Raw genomic sequence first — 8,227 nt, forward strand, 5'->3', positions numbered from 1 at the left:
GGGGGGGTTGTCCTGTGGGGCTGGGGCCCGATTCTCCCCCCAAAACCATGCAGGGCTCTTCTGCTCTGGGTGCTGGCACTCTTCCCAGGGAGGTGGGGGCCGCCGTGGGCGTTAGCTCTGCCTGGGATGCGGGGTTGGGTGCTGCCTGCGCCGTGACCTTGCCAGGGACCCAGCCCGGGTGTTGCTGGCCCCGCGCAGCACCCTGGGGCAACCAGATAGCGCTCGCCTGCGGACGGGGCTGCGGTTGCGTTGCATGAATTTACCCCGGGCTGAAAAAAAAAAAAAAGGAAGCAGAGAGCATTTCCGTGCCGTGACGCTGGAGAGCCCCTCACTGGGCTGGTGGCCCCAGCTTGGAGCCCAGCTTCCCTCCACGCCGCCTGCCCCAAAAGCTGCGGGAAACCTTTGCCTCCAGCCCCTGGGGATGTCAGAGGGTGGGGGATAGAGGGGATTTCTTGTTTGTTTCAGTAAAAGCTGAAGTGCCCTGGAGCCAGGGGAAGGCAGTGCCCAGTGTGGGGCATGTGCAGCCCCTCCGCCTGCCCGCAGCCAGCCCTGGGCTCCCCTGCAGCCCCGGTTTCCAGCTCCCTGTGTCACCCCTGTCCCTGTCCCTCTCTGCGGTGGCCCTCCCTCGTCTGCCCCAGCTGGGCCCCCCACCCCGACCCAGGGTTCTGCCTTCCTCCTTCCCAGCCCCGGGGTGGTGCCCGACTGGGCGCAATGGGCTGTCCTGGGACCCAGGCCAGCTCCCCCAGCTCCCGGTCCTGGGATGCTCAAAGACTACCTGGGCTGGGAAGGGTTTTGGGAGGCCTCCAGGCCCAATGCCAGTCAGAGCAGAGCTGCTTTCGGGCTCAGAGCAGGGTCTTCAGAGCAATGTCCTGCCATTCAACTGTCTGCAAGGATGGGGAGCCCTGCACACCTCTCTGGCCTCTGTCCCCACACTTGACCTGCCCCATGGCAAAGGACTGTCTTCTGCCGTACGCCGTGTGTCCCCTGCACCCCCTTGGAGGGGCTGCACAGCTCAGCAGGGTCTGGCCCTGCCCCAGCCTGGGCTGGCAAGTCCTCAGCTGCCCCAGAGTGGGAGCGATGCTCCCCGCTGGGGCTGGGGTGATGATGACACCAGGGCAGTCCCTTCCTGGGGTGCAGATCCAGCAGAGGACCGAGGCCACCGGGTCTGAAACCAGCTCAGGCTTCAGCACAGCAGGCGAGTTTACGGCTGTCACAAACTGGGACCACCTGAAGCAGCGAGCGGGACCTACTGGCACGCAGCCCCTCAGAGTCCGGAGGCTGCCTCACACTGAATTTTGGCTGGTGGGTCCTGCGGCATGAGCGTGGCTGATGCTCAGCCTGTGTTGAGAGGGGACAGCTTCAAGCCGCAGAGCTGGATGTGCCTCATCCTGCGAGGAAGGGCAGCACTGGGCTGGACTGGGCTTGAACTGGGGCTTCCACTATCCAGAGATGCTTCAAAAATAAACACAGAAAGCATCAGTGTGAGCTGCTGGGGATGAGTTAGAGGGGGGACCCAGATGCAACGGGGACCACTGGTGCTGCCATGCCAGCCCCTCTGGGCTGCTCCACTCCAGCACGGGCTCCTCCAGAGCTGCTGCACTCCCGCATCAAGGGCAGCGGTTGTGCCACCCACATCCCTGCAGAAATAAATTTGCTGGGCACAGGAATGTCAGCATGTGGGGTTTTTCTAAATGAAAAACCAATTCCAGGTCTGCAAACCACTGCAGGGAAGGGGGATGCCAGGGATGCCCACTGGCAGCTCCCAGGGCAGTGGGGAGAGTGGGGGGGAGAGAAGCCGCGGCTGGGGGGAGCCCCTTGCAGGGAGGTGATTGCTTGCTGGTGGGGCAGAAATGGGCCGGGGAGCCCCACGGGGCCCTGGCGTGGAGCAGGCGCTGCTGCAGGCTGGGGACTGGTTCCCTGCGGGGACTTCCCCGGCCTGATCCTTGCCCTTCCCACGGCATGTTCCAGCCCGGCTCCCTTCCCAGTGCGGCAGCGGGGCCGGCCTCCAGCTGCCGCACAATGTGCGAGTCGGCGGGTACCAGGAGCTCCGGTGCGGGGAGAAAACCCCCCATCCTCGCCAGCCGCCTCTTCGGCCATGCGGTAACCCCCCCGGGAGCCGCGGTGCGAGTGCGCACGCCTTCCCCCGGCTGCACGAGCACCGCGTCCCTCGAGAGAGCTGTGAGCGGCTGCAGTTTGCTCTTACTGGCCTACTTTCTGGGCTACGTCAAAGCCAGGCTTACAGAGCCGGGAGCCTCGGTGAGGGCGGCCGAGCTGCTCCCAGTGCCAGCAGGGAACAGTGGCTAATCGCGGCCGTGAGCGGCGGCGGTGGCTCCCAGCCTGGCCAGCACCCATGGGTGCTCGGCCCCGGGGGGAGCTGGCAGCAGTCATGGGCAGGGATGGGCAGCGCTGCGGTGGGGCTGTGCCTCTCCCGGTGTGGCATGCCCGGGCCGGGCATCATGCCAGGGAAGTGGCACAGCCACTGCTGGTGTACCCCCCCGAGCCACCCTGGGGCAGGGACCCGGCCGGGGAGAGCCGACGTCCGAGCCCAAGGGTCACTCCAGCTGCCAGGGAGCTGCTGGTGCAGCCGGGCTCCTGCACCCACCATCCCAGGAGACCAGCAGGAGCTGAATGAAAGTAAAAGGCAGATTTAAAATCAACAAATAAAAGGCTTTTGGTAGTTGGTTTTTTGTTGTTTGTTTTTTTGTTGTTTTTTTTTTTTAATGCAGCTATAAATAACCTGTAAATTATTTCATCTGGGGTATTTCTGAGGGTGAAAGCTTGGCCCTCTGGCTTCCCACGCCACGGGATGTGAGTGCAAGCACTGGGGCCATCACGGGGCCACCCCGGCTGTCGGGGGGGGGAGGGGGAGTCTTGCACCCTTGCTCACTGGCATCGGGGGATTTCCATGTCCCTGAATGCCTCCGCCCCCCCATGGCGTAGGAAACGGTCCTCCCCAGAATGGACCTGACCGAGCCCTGGGGTGGGAGAGGGGGTGAGCCCCCCCAAAACCCGACGGAGGCGGGAGGCTCTGCTTGGCACAGTGCAGAGAGGATGGGGCAGGGGAGGCAGATTTTATGTTGGTATTTTAGGCACAGGAGCGCTCCCCTCAATTTCCCTGTCTCTCCTGCCCCCGTGTCGGGGACGGGCGGCCTGCACTCCGTCCCCTGCTCCCCCAGCTCCCCTTCGGCCTCGGAGGTGGGTCCGGCTCTCCTCCATCACCCCGCAGCCAGCGGCACCCCCAACCTTCCCGCTGTGGGCACCCGGTGCCCGGCCGGCACATCCCGGCCTGCACGGCCGCCGCAGCCGCGTTTCCGTGGAGATGGCATCTCCCGAGCCCGCACAGCCTGAGCGGGAGGGTTTCCATGGAGATGCCGTATCCAGCACGGCACAACCTGAGCAAGAGATTTCCGCCGAGATGCTGTAGCCGGGACCCTCGCACCCGCAGCGGGGCCGTTCCCACGGAGGTGGGTGGCCAGGGCCCGCGGCAGCTCCCCGGGTGGCATGCGGTAGCACCCCACCGCTTCTCACCCCAAGTTTGGTGACAGGCGCTGGGACGCGGACAGCTGCCGGCTTTGAACAGTCGCTGGGGCTGGAGCAGCTGCCAGCCTTGTCACCCGTCCGGGGTGGGGACTCGGTCACCTGGCTCATGTTATAATGTCACATTCTGGGTCTCCCAGAGGTGACGGGTCCCTGTGTGTCCCCAGCTGCCTGGGGAGAAGAGGGGGGAAAGTCCCTGTATCCGCCCCCCCCCGGTGACTTTGTCTCAGCTGCCACCCTGCAACTCCCACAGTGATGTGCTGGGCACATCGGGGCCAGGGAGGGACATCAGGGCCACCGGGCAGGGAGCGGGGCACCGCGCTGGACCCCCACACCTGGGGAAACCAGGTAGCCAAGCCCCGAACCAGCAGCATCCCAGAGCGGGGGGATGCCTGGCCAGGCTCTGGCAGAGCCACAGCACCAAAAGCCTCCTGGGAAGGGGGGAAATGAGGGTCCCCGATGGGGCGGGTTTGAGGCAAAGCCAGGGGGGTGGTGAGGGGAGGCTATTCAGACAGACGTCCTCATGGCAGGCGGCTGTGTGGTACGTGTACCCTGGCCGGTGCTACAAAAGCAGCTTTCTTTTAAATGCAGCTACCGCAGAGGTCGCAGTCATTCGTTCCGCACACAGCGAAATCCTGATCAAAAGCCAGCCCCGGCCGCAAAGACGAGGAGCAAGAAGCGTGGAAGCGCCGCTGGGACACGCTCGTGCCCGCTCCGTGCCTGCAGGAGATGCGGGGCTGGTTTAGCCCACACCAGCCCTCCCCGCCTCGGCCCCCTCTGTGCTCCCCGCTCCGCCGCCTCCGCTCCCTGCCCGACCTTCCTCCGGCTGCCCGCGTCCTGCCCCAAGCCAAGGCCGGCCCTGAGCCTTCGCGGGGGCTTCCCGACCAACGAGCGGCAGCAGCTGGGTCCTCCCCGCATCCCCGTGCGGAGCGTGGCTGCCCTCACTGCTGTGGCTCAGCGGTGGGGAGCTGCAACCTGGAGGGAGCCCGGGTGGGGGGGGTGATGCCTGCTGCTGAGCATCAGTGGCCACTCCAGCCTTCAGCTCCTGGGGGGTCGCAGGCCCCCATGCAGCCTGGCCATCCCAGGGGCTGCTGGCAGTGCTTTCAGCGTCTCCAAGCACGGGCTGTCAGACGCAGCGTGTGTGTCGTGGTTAAAGACTGGCTCTCTTTGTCTCCGGTTACAATTAGGAGCCCTCGGCGGCTCCCGAAGTCGGACCTGGGGGGCTCGGGGCTGGCGGACGGATAATGAAGGAGCTGGGGATCTGATGCTGCAGCCCTGGGGCAGCAGGGGAGCAGGGGCAGGCCCAGCTCTGCACGCAGTGAGCAGCTCTCCGGAGCTTCTTGCTGCACGGTCCCCAGAAAGGGGCTGGAGCAGAGCCAGGGCTCCCTGCGGGCACCCCTCCTGCCCCTGCCAGCCCCGCTGGGCTCCTTGCCTGTTATCTGGGGCTCCTCAAGCACCCCAAACTCTGCTCATCCACTGCATCCTTCTCCCCTCCATTACTTTGCCCTGCCTGTTCTTGCCCAAGCTGCCAGCTCTTCCCTCGGCTCCCAGGCACAGCAGGGCTCCTCCCCGCCTTATTCCTGTGATCCCAAATTCTCACCCATCGGCGGTGTCCTCCCAGCCCAGGGCTTCTCCTGGGGATGCTGCAGAGGAGGGCAGCAGAGGCAGCGTGTTGACTGCTGACTCCCGGCTGCACCGCTCACCGGAGGCAATGCCTCATTTCTCCACGCTTCTCCAGCCAGCACAGAGGCCAGTCCCAAAAATGCCCTCTGGAGCATGTGGGGAGGAAGAGGCCAGCCCTGAGCTTCCCGTGGAAGGTCCAAGGTGAAGCAACCCAAAGCCTCAAGCCATGAAACCCCCTTCCCAATGCAGAAGCAGCATTGTGTCGGCCCCAGTGGCTGGGTTCAAAATGTCAACCTCCGAGCCCGTAACAAAGAGATTCAGTTTCTTGTGCAGGAGGTGGGACGCCATCACACGTCTCTCCTTAGAACCTGCTGCAAGCTCCTTCAGGGAGCTGGGGGAAGAGGGGCTGCACAGCACAACAGCGGGAAGCAGCCTGGCCCATCATGTCCCCAGCAGGACTCGTGGCCTTCCTGCCCACTCTTTTCTGTCCCCCAGGCGCGAGCAGGCAGGAGGAGAAGGCAGCTGCTCCGACGAGGTTGTCATCTTTCAGCTGCACCTTCAAACATGCCGCAAAAGATGTTTGTCACTGGAGTGGGGATGGCCCGTGGAAAGCGGGAAGGCAAGGTCTGTCGTTAGAGCTGACGCCTCTCATCGGTGTTACTACGCCAGTAAAACCCAGGTGAGCTGTCTGTCCACCACGGATGGAGCAGCACAGAGGCTCCTTCTTCGGAGCAGAAGGAAAAGCTCCAAGAAACCCAGAGAGAGACCCCCAGACCCTGTGGCAATGGACGCCTTGTCTGTCCTAATGGGAAACCCCCTCCCTGGCCTCGGGGCTGGTTCCTCCATCTTCCCAGCGATGCCCAAGCCCTGAAGCTGGGATGTCCAATGCAGGGCCAGCCCGGTGACAAGGCGCTTGTGGGGTGGACAGCTGGACGTGGAGTCACAGCACACGCGAGGTATCACCCCCATTGCTCTTCTCCTGGCGCCAGGAGCTACAAGCTGACCCCACCACCACCAGCTGCCACCACCCTTGCGGGAGGAGAAGGCTCCGAGTTGCCCTGCCGAACCGGAGGTATCTGTTTGCGTCTCCTGGCCTAGCAGCCCAGCTGGAGAGGCGGAGAGCCGCTTGGGGACAGGCAGAGAGACCGAAATGGTCCCCAGACAGGTTCGAGGTCTCCCCACCTGGGGCCTGGCAGCGAGAGGAGCGTGCCGTGTGCCCGCGGCGTCACTGTGGCCAGTGCTTGGCTGGGTGCGTTAGCCAACGCGTTTCCCTTTCTGGCTTGGGGAGTAATGCGGATCCTGCCCAAAAACCAGAGGGAAGGGGCGAAATAAATAAAAAGAAGAAACAAAATGAAGCCGGAATAACAAAAGCAGCAGCAAGGTCGACTGCAGGCCAGGTCAGAGCCAAGTGCTCGAGTTGTGATGGCTCAGGGGACCACAGCAGGCAGAGGACATGCAGCCCCTTACATCTGGGGACCACCCTGAGCACTCGGAGAGCACTTGGGTGCCATCGGACCTGCGGAGTTTGGCAGGTGTCCTGCTGCCTGGGCAGGCAGCGCCGAGGAAATGCCGAGGCAAGGCAGCAGCCCAGGGCTGTCCGCTGCTTCCCGCGCTGCCCGTGGCTGGACAGGCTCCCGGGAGATGTATCCCTGAGATGGAGGCGAGTTAAAATGAGCCTCCAGCTCCACCCGTCGCAGGCAGCCTGGCTTTTTTCTGTTGAGAAGTTACTGGTGCGTGTTCCCGATCGTATTTTTGCAGTGCGGATTGGTAGATAATTCATGTTGGCCTTTCTGCAAGTTAGTCCATGGCCACCGTCCGATGAACCACACTCCCCAATGAGGGATGCTCCTTATTCCCCAAACTTTCCAGTTTCCCCGGAACACTAACGTGAGAGCCACAGAATTTTTCAGCACCACCTTTTAAAGCTCCTGGATGCAAATTATCCCATCCTGAAGACGGTAAATTGTGAGTGGGTTCTAATTAAACCAGGAAGGAGCAGAGTGATGTTAGAGGATGCGATGGTGGGATGCAGAGCCCTCCCGGCCGGCACCCTCCATCCCTAAGCGCAATTCCTGCAGGGATGGGGCGAGGCCAGCTGCAGGATGAAGCCATTACTCAAACCGCCTGTTTCTAATTGCACCAGGATGCAAATAAGGTAGGTCCTTATAAACCCGGGGCCGGTCGTGCGCCTGTTGCAGTCTGTGCCAGCCTGGCTTCCTAACCATCTGCCCAGCCTCCGAAACGCCTCTTTGAGCATCTTATCTGCCCATGGCCTGGCTGGAGGCAACAGGTAGGAGAAGGTATGGGTGTCACGGGGGAGAAACTCAGTAATTTCCCTCTGCAGGAAGGGTGTCCTCCCTCCCGGCCTTCCTTGGCTTCATCCTTGCTCTCCGCCTTCCCCTAGTGCTGCCAGCCCCTGGCATTTCACCCTGCTACCCTTTGCAGCGCTGCCTGCAGTTACCGAACCTCACCCCAACCTGCACACCCTGCCCACTCAGCACCATCCTGCCCGTGGCCCTGTGCCCCAAACCACCCCCAGACCGTACTCGCGCCCCCAAAGGGGCAATGTGCCATCTCCTGCCCGAGGCTGTTGCGGCCTTTCTGGCAAAAAAAAAAAAAAAAAAAGAGCTCGATCCCTTCCTAAGGTATTTTTTTTCCCCCTTCTCAGGCAGAGGCAAGGTTTGGCGCTAGGGCGGCGGAGGGTGCTCCCGGCAGCAGGAGGTGATGCCAGGGTGTGGGTGCCACCCTAGATGTGCCAGCTGGGGGAGACACCCCGGTCGCCCGTGCCCTATGGGATAAGCCCACCTCTGGCACGGCCCCGGACATCACACATGCCGAGCTGAGAAGAGACTTTGCCCTCGGACAGGCCAAATCCGGGAGAGAAAACGCGCCCCGGAGCAGAGCGGTGGGGTCCCGGCCGCACCTCCGGGAGCAGCACCGCACTGCAGGGGACCCCACGGGCACGGGGAGGGGGCCCGCCCGGGCCCCCCGGCACTCACGATGGGGCCGCGGTGCAGGAGCAGTCCGACCCCCCCCCGACGCCCCAGCACCCCGCAAGCCCTGCCGG

The sequence above is a fragment of the Haliaeetus leucocephalus genome, unplaced genomic scaffold (assembly GCF_000737465.1).
Source record: "Haliaeetus leucocephalus isolate CR32 unplaced genomic scaffold, Haliaeetus_leucocephalus-4.0 Scaffold226, whole genome shotgun sequence".
NCBI classification, from domain to species: Eukaryota; Metazoa; Chordata; class Aves; order Accipitriformes; family Accipitridae; genus Haliaeetus; species Haliaeetus leucocephalus.